The 23,207-nt window shown below is 40.1% G+C and overlaps 1 protein-coding gene across 3 annotated transcripts in view; it reads right to left on the bottom strand.

The window, feature by feature from the left end:
• Positions 1–23,207, bottom strand: part of LOC148596872 (uncharacterized) — a 416,353-nt gene that overhangs the window by 29,887 nt on the left and 363,259 nt on the right. Inside the window, exon 1 of one of the 3 annotated variants that reach the window (XM_088562715.1) lies at positions 22,443–22,587. The exons of 1 other annotated variant lie outside the window; for it this stretch is intronic. The gene's annotated coding sequence lies outside the window, so the exon portion shown is untranslated. Of the gene's footprint in view, positions 1–22,442; positions 22,588–23,207 lie in introns of those variants that run through there. One more of the 3 variants, XM_088562713.1, reaches the window with a different exon arrangement.

Here is a 23,207-nt window from a genome sequence, read left to right as displayed (position 1 = left end):
CACTTAAGAATTGACGTAATACGATTATGACGTAGTGTATACCGTGACGTCATTATTCGTATTTTTGTGACTAAGAAATGACGTCATATATTTATGACGCAATGTATAAATAGCGTCATAATTGTGTGACGTACTGTACTTTGTGAGGTCATCATGGGAGTCAAGGAACCCCACCTTAATAGTGCAGCCTTTTCTAGTTCGTTGAAAAATGAAAACATTTCCCCCGAGGACTCCCTATATTGTCAACGAATTTGGACCGACAAACGTGTGATCACCATGAAGGACTTTTTAATGTGGTGTATTGTTTGTTTGTTGGGGTTTAACGCCCGAGCAGCATTATGTCATGTCTATTCAGGCGATGAACATGAAGTGGATAAAATGAACATGAAATGATGAAATGAAAAATGGGATGGGACACAAGGATAATAGGGTCGACAAATTCAGATTGCCACTGGAAATAGGGAGAGGTGGGTAGGGTCGGGCAATTTAGCCTCCTGTGGCGGAGACCTATGGTTCCTACTCCGTGAGAATACCACAGAAGGGTTTCTTAACGTGCGAGGAACGTGGCATCTGTCCCAACACGGTGCACCACTATGGTTTGCGGTCATATTCATTTTATCGTCCACGTCATCCCAAATATTGCTGCTCGCACGTTAAACCCCTATAATCAATCGGTCAATCCGTTGTTAAAGTGGTACCTGGCCCGTGGACCGGTTGTCCCCAAAATACACCAAGTCCTGGAGTATACACCGTCCAGATGTTTTGGAAAGCTCGGGGAGGATTTCAGTGACGCCAGAAGAGCCGGAGATGTCGATCCACTCAAAAGGATCGTGGCCGAAACCAAAAAACTTAACTGGCAACTCTATGTACGGGACCACTGAAACCCATTTTTTCGTAAATTCATTGACAATACATTTCAAATAATTTTTGTTCGTTGGTTGGGGTTTACGCAAGATGTGCTCTAATTCAGTTGAAGTTTTGTCGGCATTCGATAAGGTTTGTTTGTTTGTTGGGGTTTAACGTCCGAGCAGCAATATTTCAGCTATATTCAGACGATGAACATGACATTGATGATAAAATGAACATGAAACGATGATGAAATGAAAAAGGGATGGGACACAAGGACAATAGGGTCGACAAATTTTGATTGCCACTGGAAATGGGGAGAGGTGGGTAGGGTCGGGCATTTTAGCCTCCTGTGGCGGAAGCCTACGGTTCCTACTCTGGGAGAATACCACAGTAGGGTTCTTTAGCGTGCGAGGAACGTGGCATTTTTCCCAACACGGTGCACCACTATGGTTGGCAGTTAGGTTTTCCGTATTATAGCCTGAAACCCCAGCATGTAACACGCCAGGGGTACCCCATTTCACCACCTGGGGCACACATCCCAGTTGCTCTGTGGGCAGAGCGCCTAGCCCCCCGGCCATGTCTCTGAGCACTATTTAGTCGCCTTATTCGACAAGCTTAGCGCTGCTGCAGGCCTATTCTTTTAACACCCGGACCTGCACGGGGCCTCTGCCAACAGAGCAACTGGGATGTGTGCCCCAGGTAGTGGAATGGGGTACCCCTGGCATGTTACATGCTGGGGTTTTCAGGCTGTAATACGGAAAACCTGACCGCAAACAATAGTGGTGCACAGTGTTGGGAAAGGTGCCACGTTCCTCGCATGTTAAAGAACCCTCCTGTGGTATTCGATAGGAGTCGGAACCTTTGCGCTCCGCCACAGGACGTTAAATTGCCCGACCTTACCCATCCCCCCTTTTTCCAGTGGCAATCGTAGTTTGTCGGCCCTATTGTCCTTGTGTCCCATCCTTTTTTTTTATTTCAAGTTCATGTTATCATCCATTTCATGTTCATCATCTGAATATAGCTGAAATATTGCTGCTCGGACGTTAAACCCCAACAAAGAAACAAGCTCTGTGGGCAAACCGCCCCAGCCCTCGGCTAGGGTTTTGAGCACTATTTAGTCGCCTTTTACGACAAGGTTAGCGCTGCTGCAGGCCTTTTTTTTTTTTTGACACCCGGACCTGCACGGGGAAATATTTTGTTTGTTTGTTGGGGTTTAACGTCCGAGCAGCAATATTTCAGGTATATTCAGACGATACACGGGGAAATATGGAGAGGTGGGTACATGTTTTTACATTCGTAAAAATTAAAAGCGATTTTATTTATATTAATATATCCATGTATATACATTTCAGGTTTTCTTGTCTGGGGTATTGAGGTCACCAATATATAAGCAATCATTGCTGTTACTGTGTGAATTATGTGCAACTGTAAAAAAAGGAGATTGCAGGAAGAAACTCGAGTATAGCACTATCAGAAGTTCCCTTTTACACGTTAACGCCATCACCACGAGAAAGTCCTGAATATCCAAATCATACTCCACCAGCAACCCCTGAATCTCTTGATCATACTCCACCAATTGCAACATTGTCTGAACCGGAGAACTTGTAACTCAACCAGTTGCTAGCAGGACAAACTCCGGGAGAATACCACAGTAGGGTTCGTTAACGCGCGAGGAACGTGGCATCTTTCCCAACACGGTGCACCACTATGGTTTGCGGTCAGGTTTTCCGTATTATAGCCTGACAACCCCAGCATGTAACACGCCAGGGGTACCCCATTCCACCACCTGGGGCACACATCCCAGTTGCTCTGTGGGCAGAGCGCCTAGCCCCCGGCTAGGGCTCTGAGCACTATTTAATTGCCTTATACGACAAGCTTAGCGCTGCTGCAGGCCTATTCTTTTAACACCCGGACCTGCACGGGGCCTCTGCCAACAGAGCAACTGGGATGTGTTTGTTGGGGTTTAACGTCCGAGCAGCAATATTTCAGCTATATTCAGACGATGAAATTGATGATAAAATAAACATGAAATGATGATGAAATGAAAAAGGGATGGGACACAAGGACAATGGGGTAGACAAATTTTGATTGCCACTGGAAATAGAGAGAGATGGGTATGGTCGGGCAATTTAGCCTCCTGTGGCGGAGCCCTATGGTTCCTGCTCCGAGAGAATACCACAGTAGGCATCTTTAACGTGCGAGGAACGTGGCATCTTTCCCAACACGGTGCACCACTATGGTTTGCGGTCAGGTTTTCCGTATTATAGCCTGACAACCCCAGCATGTAACACGCCAGGGGTACCCCATTCCTCCACCTGGGGCACACATCCCAGTTGCTCTGTGGGCAGAGCGCCTAGCCCCCGGCTAGGTCTCTGAGCACTATTTAATCGCCTTATACGACAAGCTTAGCGCTGCTGCAGGCCTATTCTTTTAACACCCGGACCTGCACGGGGCCTCTGCCAACAGAGCAACTGGGATGTGTTTGTTGGGGTTTAACGTCCGAGCAGCAATATTTCAGCTATATTCAGACGATGAAATTGATGATAAAATGAACATGAAATGATGATGAAATGAAAAAGGGATGGGACACAAGGACAATGGGGTAGACAAATTTTGATTGCCACTGGAAATAGAGAGAGGTGGGTATGGTCGGGCAATTTAGCCTCCTGTGGCGGAGCCCTATGGTTCCTGCTCCTGGAGAATACCACAGTAGGCTTCTTTAACGTGCGAGGAACGTGGCATCTTTCCCAACACGGTGCACCACTATGGTTTGCGGTCAGGTTTTCAGTATTATAGCCTGAAAACCCCAGCATGTAACACGCCAGGGGTACCCCATTCCACCACCTGGGGCACACATCGCACCTGGGATGTGTACCCAAGGCAAGTTACATGCTGCGGTTGTCATGCTATAATACGGAAAACCTGGCCACAAGCCATAGTGGTGCACCGTGTTGGTAAAGATGTCACGTTCCTCACACGTTAAAGATTTGTTTGTTAGGGTTTAACATCCGAGCAGCAATATTTCAGCTATATTCAGACAATGAACATAAAATGAACATGAAATGAAAAAGAAGGATGGGTCACAAGGATAATAGGGTCGAAAAATTTTGATTGCCACTGGAAAAAAAGGGGATGGGCAACGTCGGGCAATTCAGCCTTCCGCGGTGGAGCGCAAAGGTTCCTACTCCTATCGAACACCACAGCAGGGTTCTTTCACGTGCGAAGAATGTGGCATCTTTCCCAAAAATGTGCACCACTATGGCTTGCAGTCAGGTTTTCCGTATTATAGCCACATAACCCCAGCATGTAACACGCCAAGGGTACCCCATTACACAACCTGGGGCACACATACCAGTTGATCTGATGGCAGAGCGCCTAGCCCCCAGCTAGGTTTCTGAGCACTATTTAGTCGCCTTATACGACAAGCTTAGCGCTGCTGCAGGCTTATTCTTTTAACACCCGGACCTGCACGGGGGACGATGAAAATGAAATTGATGATAAAACGGCAATAAACAATAACAATCAATCAATCATCTAAAAACATTATCGATTTCTTGCCGGACATCGGTTTATACAATAAAATCTAAATGAGATACCTTCCTTGATTTTTCAATATTTTAAATGTTTCATCGAAGTTATGTTTCAATATTTTGAATGTTTTATCGAATTTATGTTTCTATATGTATTTTATGTCTTAGGTTCACCTTTTATGTACCTTTTTATATGTAAATAGCTGTTTGTTTTAATTTCATTATTTTATGAAGATACTTTGATTTTGCTTTTAATGTTTTCCTTGCATTAAATGTTATTGCCGTGATATGGCCCTGGTCGCCGAAACGGCAATAATCAACAACAATCAATCAATCAATCAATCAAAATTGACTTAATAAGATAACAATCAATGCCTGTGAATTGAGACTGGGAGGTAGACTTAAGAGAAATACATTGAAAAGGTAGAAGAAATGGTATGTTTTCTTAATGGAGATCCCTAAAAAGTGAAGCACATGTTTTTTATATAGTGATACAGATATTCATCTGGACAATCAAACGTTGTAATGTTCAACTTCTTAACTGCTTCGAATCTAATCAATAATCTAATCTAATCAACAAAGAATTGTTCATGTATGTACACCTTTAAAAACATCATGATAAAAAATGTTGATTGAATCAATTCTGATTAGTTTTATCGATTAGACATTTGATTAATGTTCCATCGTAAAATCATCAGATCAAGTAAAATCATAAAATAACTTGCGTATTATGTCTGCCATTTAAAAATTCGAATTCTTCAGTGAAACACCTTGAAGTTGGTAATACCACTCTAACCATCGAAAAAGATATCGCCAATAAGCTAGCCGTAACGTTCGCTAAACATTCATCCTCAACTAACTACAAACCGGATTTTCAAAAAATTAAATCATCTGCAGAAATGACAAAATTAAACTTCAAGTCAAATAATGCTGAATCCTACAACTCTCAATTTTCTATAGAGGAACTAAAATCGTCACTGGCTAAAGCCAACGATACAGCTAATGGGCTAGATAATATTCACTATCAACTTTTGATACATCGTCCTGATCCATCTCTACACACACTTCTTGCGTTAATAAACGAGATATGGACTTCTGGTAACGTTCCGCCCATCTGGAAAACGGCTTCGGTTGTCCCTATCCCAAAACCAGGAAAGGATCATACGGATCCTTCATATTATCGCCCGACCGCATTGACAAGCTGCGTCTGCAAGACAATGGAACGAATGGTCAATGATCGCCTTGTGTGGTTCCTTGAGAAGCACAACTTACTAATATTCAGTGTGGTTTTAGGCATGGCAGAAGTGCTCTTGACCATTTAGTCCGGTTTGAAACGCTCATCAGAAATGCATTTGCTAAAAATGAACATGTTGTGTCGGTCTTTTTCGATTTAGAAAAAGCCTATGACACGACGTGGAAATATGGTATTTTAAAAGATATATTTGATAGGGGATTGAAAGGAAGACCCTCTGTTCTTGCCTAATTTACTGTCAGATTTCGCCCCGTGCAGGTCCGGGTGTTTAAAGAATAGGCCTACAGCAGCGCTAACCTTGTCGTAAAAGGCGACTAATTAGTGCTCAGAAACCTAGCCAGGGGCTAGGCGCTCTGCCCACAGAGCAACTGGGATGTGGGCCCCAGGTGGTGGAATGGGGTACCCCTGGCATGTTACATGCTGGGGTTGTCGGGCTATAATACGGAAAACCTGACCGCAAACCATAGTGGTACACCGTGTTGGGGAAGATGCCACGTTCCTCGCACGTTAAAGAACCCTGCTGTGGTATTCGATAGGAGTAGGAACCTTTGCGCTCCGCCACAGGAGGCTAAATTGCCCGACTTTACCCATCCCTCCCTTTTTCTGTTGTTGTTGGGGTTTAACGTCTGAGCAGCAATATTTCAGCTATATTCAGACAATGAACATGAAATTGATGATAAAATGAACATGAAATGAAAAAAAGAGGATCGGTCACAAGGATAATAGGGTCGACAAATTTTGATTGCCACTGGAATAAGGGGGGATGGGTAAGGTAGGGCAATTTAGCATACTGTGGCGGAGCGCAAAGATTCCTACTCCTATCGAATACCACAGCAGGGTTCTTTAACGTGCGAGGAACGTGGCATCTTTCCCAACACGGTGCACCACTATGGTTTTCGGTCAGGTTTTCCGTATTATAGCCTGACAATCCCAGCATGTAACACGCCAGGGGTACCCCATTCCATCACCTGGGGCACACATCCCAGTTGCTCTGTGGGCAGAGCACCCTAGCCCCAAGCTAGGGTTCTGAGCACTCTTTAGTCGCCTTTTACGACAAGCTTAGCGCTGCTGCAGGCCTATTCTTTTAACACCCGGACCTGCATGGGGGCTCCCTTTTTCTAGTGGCAATCAGAATTTGTCGACCCGACTGTCCTTGTGTCCCATCCCGTTTTTCATTTCATCATCATTTCATGTTCATTTTATCACCCGTTTCATGTTCATCGTCTGAATAAAGCTGAAATATTGCTGCTCGGACGTTAAACCCCAACAATCAATCATTGTCAGATCGTCATTTTAATGTAAGGGTAAATTCGACTTTTTCTGAGGAAAAGGAACAGGAAATGGGACTTCCTTAGGGCAGTATTCTTTCTGTCACTCTCTTCAGTATTAAAATTAATAGTTTAGCCCAAGTTTGAAGGACAATATTGACGGTTCCTTGTATGTAGACGACTTTTTGATCTGCTACAGGGGACAAAATACGAGTAATATTGAAAGGCAGTTACATTTTTGCCTCAAAAGAATTGAGAAATGGGCTTTGGAGAATGGGTTTAAGATTTCTACATCTAAAACTGTTGGTATGCACTTTTGTCGAAACGAAAACTGCATCCGGACCCAGATCTCTTTCTTTATGGGCCCCGTGCAGGTCTGGGTGTTAAAAGGACAGGCCTGCAGCAGCGCTAAGCTTGTCGTAAAAGGCGAATAAATAGTGCTCAGAACCCTAGCCAGCGGCTAGGGCGCTCTGTCCACAGAGCAACTGGGATGTCTGCCCCAGCTTGTGGAATGGGATACCCCTGGCGTGTTACATGCTGGGGTTGTCAGGCTATAATACGAAAAACCTGACCGCAAACCATAGTGGTGCACCGTGATGGGAATGATTCCACGTTCCGCGCACGTTAAAGATCCCTGCTAGGGTATTCGATAGTAGGAACCTTTGCGCTCCGCCACAGGAGGCTAAATTGCCCGACCTTACCCATCCCTTCTTTTTCCAGTGGCAATCAAAATTTGTTGACCCTATTATCCTTGTGACCCATCCTTTCTTTTTTTCATTTCATGTTCATTTTATCATCCATTTCATGTTCATTGTCTGAATATAGCTGAAATATTGCTGCTCGGACGTTAAACCCCAACAAACAAAAGAAACCCTATTCCAAAACCAGGAAAGGATCATACGGATCCTTCAAATTATCGCTCGATCGCATTGACAAGCTGCGTCTGCAAGACAATGGAACGAATGGTCAATGATCGCCTTCTGTGGTTCCTTGAGAAGCACAACTTACTCACTAATATTCAGTGTGGTTTTAGGCAAGGCAGAAGTACTCTTGACCATTTAGTCCGGTTTGAAACGCTCATTAGAAATGCATTTGCTAAAAATGAACATGTTGTGTCGGTCTTTTTCGATTTAGAAAAAGCCTATGACACGACGTGGAAATATGGTATTTTGAAAGATATATTTGATATGGGGTTGAAAGGAAGACTTTCTCTGTTCTTGTCGAATTTTTTGTCAAATCTTTATTTTAATGTGAGGGTAAATTCGACTTTTTTCTGAGGAGAAGGAACAGGAAATGGGAGTTCCTCAGGGAAGTATTCTTTCTGTCACTCTCTTCAGTATTAAAATTAATAGTTAAGCCCAAGTTTTGAAGGACAATATTGACGGTTCCTTGTATGTAGACGACTTTTTGATCTGCTACAGGGGACAAAATATGAGTAATATTGAAAGGCAGTTACAACTTTGCCTGAACAGAATTGAGAAATGGGCTTTGGAGAATGGGTTTAAGTTTTTTACATCTAAAACTGTTGGTATGCACTTTTGTCGAAAGCGAAAACTGCATGCGGACCCAGATCTCTTTCTTTATGGTAATAAAATCAAAAGAGTAGAAGAAACAAAATTCTTTGGATTACTTTTTGACAGTAAACTTTCTTTTCTTCCCCATATCAAATTACTTAAATCTAGGTGTCTTAAAGCACTAGATATTTTAAAAATGGTGTCTATTACCGATTGGGGTGCTGATACCTCAATTTTATGAAATTTATATAGATCTTTGGTTAGGTCTAAACTTGATTATGGATCTATTGTTTATGGTTCCGCCAAAAAATCTTATCTTAAAATTTTAGACGCTGTTCACCACCAGGGGTTGCGACTTTGCCTTGGTGCCTTCAGAACCTCTCCTATAGAGAGCCTTTATGGCGAGGCAAATGAACCATCCATTGGAGGCAGACGTTTGACGTTTGAAATTAGGTCTTCAATATGTAAGTAAACTGATGGCCTACCTAGATAGCCCTGCCTACGACTGTGTCATTTATCCTATTTATGTCGACATTTATCGAAAACATGAAAGCAAAACCCCTCCTTTTGGAATTCGAATAAAACCTCATTTGGAAGCAATTCATCTGGAGACAAATGCAGTGACACCTATTGTTACTTCGAAATGCCCTCCATGGGAGCTTCCACACCCTTCTTTCATTTTTGATCTGCGTGAATATAAAAAGTCCGATATCAATCCTTTATTTTTACAACAAAAATGTTCTGAAATTAAAGCAAATTATCCAGATTTTTCGACGGTGTATACAGATGGCTCAAAAGATGGCGATAGCGTTGCAAGTGCTGCTGTCCACGGTGACAGAACTGTAACTGAACGGTTGCCATCAAGCGCTTCCATATTCACAGCTGAAGCTCGAGCCATATTGTTAGCACTTCAATTGATTTCTCAAACTAATCTGTCACAGTTTATTATTTGTTCTGACTCTTTGAGCTGTCTTTTGGCAATTAAGAATCACAAACTGAAAAACACTCTTATCTTACAAATTTTATATTTTATTAATCGACTTCGGGAATTCGACATAGAGATTGTTTTTCTCTGGGTACCCAGTCATGTTGGTATTCAGGGGAATTCAGTTGTAGACAGGGTTGCCAAGAAGGCATTAAATGAAATAATAAAGGACGTTAGTTTGCCATACACCGATTTAAACCTTTAATAAGGAAATATATTTTAAAGATGTGGCAGGACCGATGGAACGGTCTTGATCACAACAAACTCAATTGCATAAAACCCGATCTAGACGTTCATCAATCCGGGTCGGGCAATCGCAAAGAGCAAGTGGTCATGACTAGATGCCGCATTGGACATTCTAGATTTACACATGGCCATTTGCTTGTTGGTGATCCTCCACCTGAGTGTATCCCATGTGATTGCCCTTTCTGTGATTGCCCTTTCTCTATCAAACATGTTCTTCTAGATTGTGTGGATTTTGCCAACATCAGGCAAAATTATTTTGACTGCGCCAATATGTTTGATTTGTTCAAGACCGTTTCATCTAAAAACATTATCGATTTCTTGCGGGACATCGGTTTATTTAAGAAAATCTAAATTGGATACCTTCCTTGATTTTTCTATATTTTAAATGTTTTATCGAAGTTATGTTTCTATATGTATTTTATGTCTTAGGTTCACCTTTTATGTACCTTTTTATATGTAAATAGCTGTTTGTTTTAATTTCATTATTTTATGAAGATACTTTGAACTTCCTTTTAATGTTTTCCTTGCATTAAATGTTTTTGCTGTGATATGGCCCTGGTCGCCGAAACGGCAATAAACAACAACAATCAGTCAATCAATCAATTTCATGTGCATCGTTTGAATATAGCTGAAATATTGCAACAAACAAACATCCAAACTAGATACACCTTTTACATACAAAAATATATTCATTTGAAATAAAGTTGCCTTTTCATTCTGTCCAACGCTGAAGCTCTTCCATTTATATAAAAGTTTTTTTTTATTTATTTTTTTGTTCAGTGCATAATTTTCTGTTTATGGTAGTTAATTTGTTCTGAAATTGAAAAAAAAAAAACAGGTAGGATAAATTTGGTATAATAATTTAAATGGAAGGCCATGAAAAAAGATCCATTTCAGTGATGTATTTGAAGCAGTTTTAGATAAAATTTAAAGCAGTTTCCGATTTACGGACGGAATTGCAAGCGTACCCGGAATCGGTCTGTGTTTAGTAAAGTTACCTATGCTTTTTGTTAAGGGTAAATTATGTTGCGTTTACGTTGTACGGCGTACTTAAATGTAAATAGCAAGGCTTAATTCAGGGTGTTTTGCGTCGAAATTTAAAATTCGGAATGCATTTGCTATCTGTTAATTACTGCTCATTTTATATAAAGTGATGGTGTCTGGTCTTTGTCCCTGGAAACCTTTCTTTTGATTTCCGCTAGAACCGCCATATCACTGTGTCCAATGCTCAAGGTTTTCCATTCAAATATAAGTTTCATTCATTTATTATTATTATTTTTTTTTCAGCACAACATTCTGCATACGCCTTTTGTCACCTTGTTCTGAAAGTAAGAAAAAAGCAATGAAGATTATATTTATATCATTATTCACATAGAAGGCTATAGAAAAGGTTTCATAAACAAGAGGCTCCCAGGAGCCTGAACCGCTCACCTGGTTTATGTTTTGCCTTTCAAGGGCAATAACTCTTAACAAGGAGTTGTCCAACATTTTCGACTCCAAGAAGACTTTGGTAGGACTTATAATAAGAATTATTTCAGCAATTGAAAGTTTTATTCTATCTATCATAGTTTTCAAGATATGGGCTGAAAATTGTAAAAAAGTCTTTTTTTTCACCTTTCAAGGGCAATAATTCTTACATGGAGTCGTCTGACAACTTTAATCTCATGGAGACTTTTGTAGACCTTATAAGGATTTTGGCAATTGAAAGATATTGGATAAACCTAACAGTTTTAGAGATGCATGCAAAAAAACTATTGTTTGACCCCTATATTCTAATTTTAGTAACAGCGACCATGTTGTTTTAACCAATCAAAAATCCAAACGGTCATTATATATAGGATACCCCAAAAACATGAAATTTAACTTTCATTGAATTATATATAGTATGTATATCTGAGAAGGGTTTTGAGTGTAATAATATCAAAAAAAAAAACGTCCAGAAAGGGCAATAAGTCCATCATGGGTCAACAGACCTTTACCAAATTTTGGCCAGATAAATCTTATGCTAAATACTTTTACTTCGTCAGAATTTGGAAGTAAGGTTTTGGAGATATATGCAAAAAGCTGCTATCTGACCCTTATGTTCTATTTTTAGTAACAGCGGCCATGGTTTGTAACAGATCAAAAATCGAGACGGTCATTGTGTGCAGGACACTTTAAAAACAATGATATTACATATAAGTTTCATTGAAATCGCTTCAGTAGTTTCAGAGAAGATGTTTGAAAAACTATTAACGACGACGACGGATGCCAAGTGATGGCAATAGCGCACACGGCCTGTGGACATGTGACCTAAAAAGGAATATTCAGTTACGTATTTGAAGCATTCTTTGATGAAATAATAAGCGGTCCCCGATTCACGTGAGGAATTGCAAGCGTACTCGGAATTGGTCCTTATACGACAAGCTTAGCGCTGCTGCAGGCCTTTTCTTTTAACACCCGGACCTAAAGGGGCCTTTAACGTGCGAGGAACGTGGCATCTTTCCCAACACGGTGCACCACTATGGTTTGCGGTCAGGTTTTCCGTATAATAGCCTAACAACCCCAGCATATAACACGCCAGGGGTACCCCATCCACCACCTGGTTTGTTTGTTTGTTGGGATTTAACGTCCGAGCAGCAATATTTCAGCTATATTCAGACGATGAACATGAAATGGATGATAAAATGAACATGAAATGAAAAAAAAGGATGGGTCACAAGGATCGACAAAGTTTGATTGCCACTGGAAAAGGAGGGGTGGATAAGGTTGGGCAATTTAGCCTCCTGTGGCGGAGCGCAAAGGTTCCTACTCCTATCGAATACCACAGCAGGGTTCTTTAACGTGCGAGGAACGTGGCATTTTTCCCAACACGGTGCACCACTATGGTTCGCGGTCAGGTTTTCCGAATTATGGCCTGACAACCCCAGCATGCAACACGCCAAGGGTACCCCATTTCACCACCTGGGGCACACATCCCAGTTGATCTGTGGGCAGAGCGCCCTAGCCCCCGGCTAGGGTTCTGAGCACTATTTAGTCGCCTTTTACGACATGCTTAGCGCTGCTGTAGGCCTATTCTTTTAACACCCGGATCTGAACCCTCGTGTAATGGTAAGAAATTAGCTGTATTATTTCTTAAGTATATTATCGTTGCAATCTAAACATGATTCCAAAATGTAACCGTTACACTTTGTAAGATTCCGTTTGTAGTACATTTATTTGAGCATAATCAATTTTCAATCATGGAATATTCTTCAAGAGAGAAACATAATATTACTATTTTAGGATTATACCAAACCCATGATAAATTGTTAATAAGGTTGGAGTCTGTAAAAAGTGGGTGTAGAGTGGGAACCACTTACCACAGAGTTTTGTTTTTTTCAAGTTACTGTTTGAAACATGCATAAGTATTACCATTTTCATTAAGAAAGTGCAAGTTGGTTCCTAGTTAAAAGCTTATGCAGTCACGCACGTGATTAAACGTGAGGCCATGTTACTATATTTATGTACTTCGAATTTGCAAAGGTTAAATCGGCTAAAAACATGAAGTCTTTTCTTTTTCTTTTTCTTTTATTGGGGTTTAACGTCCGAGCAGCAATATTTCAGCTATATTCAGACGATGAACATGAAATGGATGATAAAACATGAAAAGTCAAATCATATCTTGAGTTTACGTGATATAAATATTCTAAAAGGCACTGCTCATTTTTTAACAAGTTCTTCGATAATTTTTTTGTTTGACCCTTTGCCCCGTGCAGGTCCGGCTGTTCAAAGAGTAGGCCTGCAGTAGCGCTAAGCTTGTCGTAAAAGGCGACTAAATAGTGCTCACAACCCTAGCCGGGGGCTAGGGAGCTCTGCCCACAGACCAACTGGGATGTGTGCCCCAGGTGGTGGAATGGGGTATCCCTGGCATGTTACATGCTGGGGTTGTCAGGCTATAATACGGAAAACCTGACCGCAAACCATAGTGGTGCAACGTGTCGGGAAAGATGCCACGTTCCTCGCGCGTTAAAGAACCCTGCTGTGGTATTCGATAGGAGTAGGAACCTTTGCGCTCCGCCACAGGAGGCTTAATTGCCCAACCTTACCCTACCCCCTTTTTCCAGTGGCAATCAAAATTTGTCGACCCTATTATCTTTGTGACCCATCCTTTTTTTCTTCATTTCATGTACATTTTATCATCCATTTCATGTTCATCGTCCGAATATAGCTGAAATATTGCTGCTCGGACATTAAACCCCAACAAACAAACAAACAGCTCCCGTATCGATAAGACTGCGGAGATAACGATTTTGAATTCGAATTAAACAGGAACTTGGTGTACCCGCTAAATTAATTTTAAATTTTTTAAGAGACTTTGATCTTGCTTTTAATATTTTTCTTGCATTAAATGTTCTTGCCGTGATATGGCCCTGGTCGCCGAAACGGCAATAAACAACAACAATCAATCAATCAATCCTGTGGCGGAGCCCTATGGTTCCTACTTCGGGAGAATACCACAGTAGGGTTCTTTCCCAATATGGTGCACCACTATGGTTTGCGGTCAGGTTTTCCGTATTATAGCCTGACAACCCCAGCATGTAACACGCCAGGGGTACCCCATTCCACCACCTGGGGCACATTTCCCAGTTGCTTTGTGGGCAGAGCGCTCCAGCCCACGGCTAGGGTTCTGAGCACTATTTAGTCGCCTTTTACGACAAGCTTAGCGCTGCTGTAGGCCTATTCTTTTAACACCCGGACCTGCACGGGGCAATTAACAAAACAAAAACAATCATAACTCTTTTACAAGGAACTGGGTATTTTTTCTAAGGATTTGGAAGATATTCTTTCTCATATGAAATTAAAACAATTCGGTTAGGCAAATATCATAGTTTTTGCCCATTGGAATGCGAATTTGTTACTGAATAATAGTTCCTTCAAATGAGGAAGTCAAGCATGTTGTAAACCTACTTCTCTGTAAAGCACACCACACTAACCTTCTGCTATGTTTTATAAAAAATTTTGGATTTGTATCCAATATCACAAATGAGGAAAAGATTTACGAAGGAGTCCTTTGATTTGATTTTTGTTTCAACTGAAAGTTTGAAAAAATCAAGTGAAATTGGTTGTCATGCAAACATTTAACTGATTTTAAAAGTTACTTCACTTACATTAGGTCTGTCTCCTTGAGTAGAGATTTTTGCTTTATATTGAATTTGATCTTAAGTTGATAATCATCAGGGCAAAAAGTTCCAACTTCCGAACTTCTTCCCAGGTCACAGAAAATCGTACCATAATATCATTATTTCAGATAATGTATAAGCGTTTTACTTGCTAAAAGACCAGTAAGTTAAAAAGGTTAAAAAAAATCATTATCCAAACTTTACCCCAGTTTTTTTAAAGAATCGTAGTTCGAAAGTGCACTAGCCTGTAACTTGCTAAAACATAATTGGGCGAAATGTAGCATATTTAACACGCGTTTGAATGTTTTCTAAACAGGACATTTTTTTATAATCTGAACATGTATAAACAAAACACTTGATATCTTAAGGAACAAGTCGAATTAAAAAAATAACGCATTTTTTTTAATAACTGACGATACCACACCCGTTAAAAAAAACTTCAAAATGTTACATTATATACATACTTTCACATTTTGGCATTTGTCCCGCCCATCTACATTTTGAGCAGCATTTTCTCTTTCGGTGTCCATCAACAAGGCGGTACCCTTCGTTACAATGGTATGATATAACACGACCAGAACAACTCAACGCCGATCTACCATTTTCTATAGAGTGCCCTGGACAGGAGCCACCTGTAATGTTAATCAGTGTATAATTATGAGATTAAAGTGTGGTTTTCTTCCCAAAATGCAGATCAGTATGCAGAGATTACTACTGTAACGTAAAATTATGGCGTATGCAGATAGCCAATGTAATCACATGTAAAATACGCATTGTATAAAGTATATATTGTTTTTTTTCTTAATAACATTCAACTGTATATTTAGTAATGATTATAAAGATATTTTTGAGGAATGGAGGTCAAGCGTAATGATAAAAATAAACTTGCCATCAAATATTTTTGATTTTAACAAAATGTTGATAATGAATATCACATTCTTGCCGTTTTTAGAAAAAAAATGGTTTTTAACAACAGTATATGTGAAATAAATAACTAAGAAAATGAGTCGACAACGTTTTCTTTATAGAGATATGTCTATATGTTTATCATTTTATTTGTCACATTGAGTAACTTGAGAAGGACATATCAACATTTTCAGAGCACCTGCTGTCACTCCCGTTTTTATTCGTGAGTTCCTATTGCTAGTAACAATTTTCGATTGACAGTTACAATTAATTTGTTTTGTTTGTTTCACTCTAATTAGTTGATTTCAGGCAAAATGTATATAAGTTGTGGCACATGAAGGAAAAAACGCAGAGATTTTATTGCATTATCCAGCATTTATATCTTATAACCTCCAGGAATAACCATCAAAGTAATTGTAAAGTTTGCCTTTTTATGAAATGGATAGGTCAAATTTAGTTGCAATGCACCATGGAAAAATTTTTTTCACTTTTTTCCCCTATATAACCATTAAAAATATATCTACGTCACAGATGTTTCAGGATAACTTAAAAGAGCTTCCCGGTTATTAACTAGATGTATTTCATATATTTGAAACAACAACGGAAACTTGAGAAAAATGATGTACCACCCATTGCCTAATTCTTACACAGAATGGTACTTAATATATCTTGTCCACACGGGTTTGTGTATATCAAATATTCAAATAGCTATTTTTAAAATAGTGGGTGCGTCTAAAGCGTTTTCCCTCCAAATATAACTTAGAAAATGCAACAAATCTTACCTTCACAAATAGATATACTATTTATATAAAAGCAGAGTCCAATAAAAAAAAGCACGATCATATCTTAAAAGTCTTTTATGTTTATCCCCTGAATAACTTGGGAAAACTGATGAAAATATTCTCTCTAGTCTTAAAATAATGTACGATTCATTATGGAAACCAATAATATGGCTTTACTTACTGGCGACAGTTAAATGCACAGGAGTGTAACCAAATTTTATGAGTCAAGTGTTTTTAACCCTAAATACATCAAGCGAAGTACAGGCACTATACTTTTATGTTGCATACCATTTATAACGTGCAAAATCATTTAAACATAATTCCATGTCACACATTTCCATGTCACACATACAAATTAGGTAGCAGTCCACCTAAGAATCATGCAGTGGGTGATTTATCGATGTCAGACATTTGTTTGATTGATTGATTGTTGGGGTTTAACGTCCGAGCAGCAATATTTCAGCTATATTCAGACGATGAACATGAAATGGATGACAAAATGAACACGAAATGAAAAAAAAGGATGGGACACACGGATAATAGGGTCGACAAATTTTGACGGAGCGGAGCGGAGCGCAAAGGCTCCTACTCCTATCGAATACCACAGCAGGGTTCTTTAACGCCACAGGAGGCTAAATTGCCCGACCTTACCCATCCCCCTTTTTCCAGTGGCAATCACAGTTTGTCGACCCTATTGTCCTTGTGTCCCATCCTTTTTTTCATTTCATGTTCATTTTGATCATCCATTTCATGTTCATTGTCTGAATATAGCGGAAATATTGCTGCTCGGACGTTAAACCCCAACAAACAAACAATTAAACGTCTGTCTCCAAGGGATGGTTCATTTGCTTCGGCATAAATACTCTCAATATGAGAGGTTCTGAAGTCACCAAGGTAAAGGTGCAACCCCTGGTGGTGAACAGCGTCTAAAATTTTAAGGTAAGATTTTATTGCGGAACCATAAACAATAGATCCATAATCAAGTTTAGACCTAACCAAAGATCTATATAGATTTGATAAAATTGAGGTATCAGCACCCCAATCAGTAATGGACACCATTTTTAAAATATCTAGTGCCTCAAGACACCTAGATTTAAGTAATTTGATATGGGGAAGAAAAGTAAGTTTACTTTCAAAAAGTAAACCAAGGAATTTTGTTTCTTCTACTATTTTGATTTTATTACCATAAAGAAAAAGATTGGGGTCCGGATGCAGCTTTCGACAAAAGTGCATACCAACAGTTTTAGATGTAGAAAACTTAAACCCGTATTCCAAAGCCCATTTCTCAATTCTTTTGAGGCAAAGTTGTAACTGCCTTTCAATATTACTCATATTTTGTCCCCGGTAGCAGATCAAAAAGTCGTCTACATACAAGGAACCGTCAATATTGTCCTTTAAAACTTGGGCTAAAGCATTAATTTTAATACTGAAGAGACTGACAGAAAGAATACTTCACTGAGGAACTCCCATTTCCTGTTCCTTCTCCTCAGAACAAGTCGAATTTACCCTCACATTAAAATGGCTATCTGACAAAAAATTAGACAAGAACAGAGGAAGTCTTCCTTTCAACCCCATATCAAATACATATTTTAAAAATACCATATTTCCACGTCCTGTCATAGGCTTTTTCTAAATCGAAAAAGACGGACACAACATGTTCATTTTTAGCAAATGCATTTCTGATGAGTGTTTCAAACTGGACTAAATGCTCAAGAGTACTTCTGCCTTGCCTAAAACCACACTGAATATTAGTGAGTAAGTTGTGCTTCTCAAGGAACCACACAAGGCGATCATTGACCATTCGTTCCATTGTCTTGCAGACGCAGCTTGTCAATGTGATCGGGTGATAATTTGAAGGATCCGTATGATCCTTTCCTGGTTTTGGGATAGGGACAAATGAAGCCGTTTTCCAGATGGGCGGAACGTTACCAGAAGTCCATATCTCTTTCATTAACGCAAGAAGTGTATGTAGAGATGGATCAGGAAGATGTTTCAAAAGTTGATAGTGAATATTATCTAGCCCACTAGCTGTATCGTGGGCTTTAGCCAGTGACGATTTTAGTTCCTCTATAGAAAATTGAGAGTTGTAGGATTCAACATTAATTGATTTGAAGTTTAATTTTGTCTTTTCTGCAGATGATTTAATCTTATGAAAATCCGGTTTGTAGTTAGTTGAGGATGAATGTTTAGCGAAAGTTTCGGCTAGCTTATTGGCGATATCTTTTTCGGTGGTTAGAGTGGTATTACCAACTTTAAGGTGTTTCACTGAAGAATTCGAATTTTTTTCTTCTACTTTTCTAATAAAATTCCATACTGTATTGAGGGGAGTGTGAGATTTAATACTAGAAACAAAACATGTCTCCTTTGTTTACATGTACGTCGAGCTTTTGCTCGAAATATTCGGAAGTTTGACAGATTTGCTAGTGTAGGATGTTTGTCAAACCGGCGATGGGCCTTGTTGCGTTCTTCGATCGCTTTGTCGCACTCATCAGTAAACCATGGTTTACTAGGCCTTTTTGGATTTGTCGAGGTTTTAGGTATTGTTTTATTAGCAATTGATGTCAGTCTTTCATTAAATAATAAAATGGGATCTTCAACATCCTTCATCGTTTCTTATCGTAATTCTTCAAGACAGTGGGCTTCACATGAAGCCCAATCTGCTTTCTCAAGTTTAAAACGAGGTTGACGTTCCTCCGTTTTGGAGGATAAATGCTCCAAAATAATTGGAAAATGATCACTCCCGCACAAGTCATCATGAACTCGCCATGTAAACTCTGAAAGTACAAGAGGATCACAAATGCTTAAATCAATAGAAGAATAATATCCATTGCCTGAATGAAGGAACGTTGAAGATCCGTCATTAAATATGCACAAATCTTCGTGCTGAAGGAGCTCCTCAACTTTTTTACCTTTATCATTCGTATGATTACTTCCCCATAAAGGATTATGAGCATTAAAGTCACCCAAACTAATAAATGATTTGGGCAACTGTTTAACTAAATCAACTAATTTATTTCTGCACAAAATTGAATTTAGGGGAATGTAAATGGAACAAACGGTTATGGTTTTATCAAGGGATAACCGAACGTTCACTGCTTGTAGATCGGTAGTTAAAGGAACTGAACTATGTATTACTCTGTCCCTAATAAAAATGGTAGATCCACCAGCAGCTCGTTCATTTGCCTCAGCAAATGTACTATACATTGTATATCCTTTTACGGAACTTTTATCCGTTTCTTTTAAATGAGTCTCCCGGAGACATAATGCAACTGGTAAAATAGATTGAACAAGAAGAGTTAATTCCAAAATATTAGCCTTTAAACCTCGACAATTCCATTGAACTAATTTGGCCATTTTTTATGGGTAACGAATGGGGGATATTTTCTCTGACTTGGATCCGCGACAACGACTCGATGACCTTCTAGTACGATTGCCACCATTAAGGTCAATTCGAATTGACTGAGCGCGCTGCTCCTTGTATTTTTTCATGGCAACAGGATCTGTTTGGTCAATCTGATCAAGGTCGGGACCCAGCCAGTTTTCACCTGGACAAAGTCCATGATCTGTTGTTTCCACGTCAGACTCGGAATCCGAGTCCGACACCACAGCCGACACAATTTGTCGCCTAGACTTTGATTTCTCCACGTCCTCCACACGGAAATTCCCAAATTGGTTTGGGGGTTGGACATTCTTCTGTTGAGATTTGAAAGACGATGACTGTTGTGATGATGGAGATGATTTTGAAGATGATCCGGAATTTTGGGATGACTGAGTCTGGGAACATTGGTGAGATTTTTTAGCTCTGGCCTTTTTAATTTCCTCTAAACATTTTTTGGATGGTTTCATTATTTTGGTGGATACCTCAGTGGGCAGTTTGGCAAGACCATTGATATCCTCTTTCCAACTCATGATCGCCTGCACCTCAATAGTCAATGACAGACAAGCACGCTTTGCAACACTAGCACAAGATGTTTTGCCAGATGCAAGAACATTGTTTTAAAGGGACCACTTCAGGCGAGCTTCACTATATGAAATTTTGTTTTCAGTTTTTAGCTTTAAAATATCTTTTTCTTTTTTATAAAGAGGGCAATCTTTAGATGATGACATGTGAGCTTCCTCACAGTTTCTGCATTTCAGATCTTTTTTGTAGTCGATTCCCTCGTGTCCTTCTTCAGAGCATCGGAAACAAAACAGTTTTCCTCTACACTGGCCTTTTCCATGCCCAGACTTCTGGCATTTAAAACACCGAAGTGGGTTAGAAATATACAGACTGACAGCTGTCCTGTATGGACCAATGTAGACATGAGATGTCACTGAAGTTGAACTAAATGTTAACAGGCTTGTTCTCATTGGCGTGGTTGCATCTGCACGTCGAGAAGTAAACCTTTTCACTGACTTAACGCTTTGTGATTTCAGTTCCTCACAGATTTCTTCATCAGTCAAAGCGTTGAGGTCTTGACCTCGGTATTTAAGGACACCCTGTGACTGATTTAGTGACTTGTGTGCAGATAAAACCACATCAAGGTCACCAATCCTGGTTAATTTTAACAAATTTGATGATTGGCCAGGTCTGAGGCATTCAATTAAAATTCCTGGTCTTATTTTCTTTGTATCTTTAACATCACCAGCTACACCCTTGATAGTTTTCTGTATTAAAAAAGGAGAAAGGTCATTAACATTTTTGTCTTTATCTTTTGCAGAAATTACAATAAATCTTGGCCAGTTTTTATCACTTTCGTCAGAAGAATTGCAGACACCCCCTTTTCGGTATTTTTAATAAGAAACATTGGACTCCCCGTTGTTTTTTGTCGCCATGTTAAGTTTTTATCAGTTTCATCGTCTCTGCCCCCCTGTGGATTGCTATCCTTGTCGTGGTAGGGGGGGGGGGGCTTGCGTGCCTCAGTGATCCTAAGAGCTATGACAGCTGGAGTTTTTTCTCCTGGTAGGGTTATCCATGCTGGAAAGGTCAAAGGTTAGAGGCCAGACTAAAGCGATCCGAATATCGACCGTGTGCCCGGTGTTTAAAATAAAAAGTGGGTTCACCTACTTGTTTGCCGTGAGTTGCAACCCGTGAGTTATTGGTGGGCGAGGAGGTCCTAGTGGATGAAGGTCGTATCTAGACTCCAGTCGTGACGTAACCCCCATTGTCATCGATGGCTGGATGATCGAGGATAAGGCTGTATATGCCACTCGGCTCTTAGGTCATCTAAACGGGAGATCGGATGGACCCGGTTCGATCAATCGGCTGGTCACGCCATGCCCTTCATTTGTCCACCTGCTTTAGTGATGGCATTTTGTTTAATCCAATGTTTCTGAGATTTTCAAAAGCTTACAAATGGCAAATGAAGAAGGCAGTGGCTCATGGGTCAATCGAGTAGTATGCCATCTACGCGCCATTGATAGATACGCTCTGTTCGAGTATGTCGTCTCTGGAATCCCTGATGCTGGAAATCCGTAGAGTCCTAGCATCGCCCGTGTTGGCACTCGGTGGCGGGTGGGGAACAGAGACGATGAAACTGATAAAAACTTAACATGGCGACAAAAAACAACGGGGAGTCCAATGTTTCTTATTCAAAAAAACGAAAAAGTGATGTCTGCAATTCTTCTGACGAAAGTGATAAAAACTGGCCAAGATTTATTGTAATTTCTGCAAAAGATAAAGACAAAAATGTTAATGACCTTTCTCCTTTTTTAATACAGAAAACTATCAAGGGTGTAGCTGGTGATGTTAAAGATACAAAGAAAATAAGATCAGGAATTTTAATTGAATGTCTCAGACCTGGCCAATCATCAAATTTGTTAAAATTAACCAGGATTGGTGACCTTGATGTGGTTTCATCTGCACACAAGTCACTAAATCAGTCACAGGGTGTCCTTAAATGCCGAGGTCGAGACCTCGACGCCTTGACTGATGAAGAGATCTGTGAGGAACTGAAATCACAAGGCGTTAAGTCAGTGAAAAGGTTTACTTCTCGACGTGCAGATGCAACCACACCAATGAGGACAATCCTGTTAACATTTAGTTCCACTTCAGTGCCATCTCATGTCTACATTGGTCCATACAGGACAGCTGTCAGTCTGTATATTCCTGACCCATTTCGGTGTTTTAAATGCCAGAAGTCTGGGCATGGAAAGGGCCAGTGTAGAGGAAAACTGTTTTGTTTCCGATGCTCTGAAGGACACGAGGGAATCGACTGCAAAAACGATCTGAAATGCAGAAACTTTGAGGAAGCTCACATGTCATCATCTAAAGATTGCCCTCTTTATAAGAAAGAAAAAGATATTTTAAAGATAAAAACTGAAAACAAAATTTCATATAGTGAAGCTCGCCAGAAGTGGTCCCTTTCCAACAATTTTCTTGCATCTGGCAAAACATCTTATGCTAGTGTTGCAAAGCGTGCATGTCTGTCTTCGACTGTTGAGGTGCAGACGATCATGAGTTGGAAAGAGGATATCAATGGTCTTGCCAAACTGCCCACTGAGGTACCCACCAAAATAATGAAACCATCCGAAAAATGTTTAGAGGAAATTAAAAAGGCCAGAGCTAAGAAATCTCACCAATGTTCCCATACTCAGTCATCCCAAAATTCCGGATCATCTTCAAAATCATCTCCATCATCACAACAGTCATCGTCTTCCAAATCTCAACAGAAGAATGTCCAACCCCCAAAAAAGTTGGGGAATTTCCGTGTGGAGGACTTGGAGAAATCCAAGTCTAGGCGACAGATTGTGTC

The sequence above is a fragment of the Perna viridis genome, chromosome 15, assembly GCF_037379345.1.
Source record: "Perna viridis isolate PV_CMFRI_1.1 ecotype Kerala chromosome 15, ASM3737934v1, whole genome shotgun sequence".
In the NCBI taxonomy this organism is placed as follows: domain Eukaryota; kingdom Metazoa; phylum Mollusca; class Bivalvia; order Mytilida; family Mytilidae; genus Perna; species Perna viridis.
Note: the sequence above shows the minus strand (reverse complement) of the source record. Positions and strands in the feature narration are given on the sequence as shown.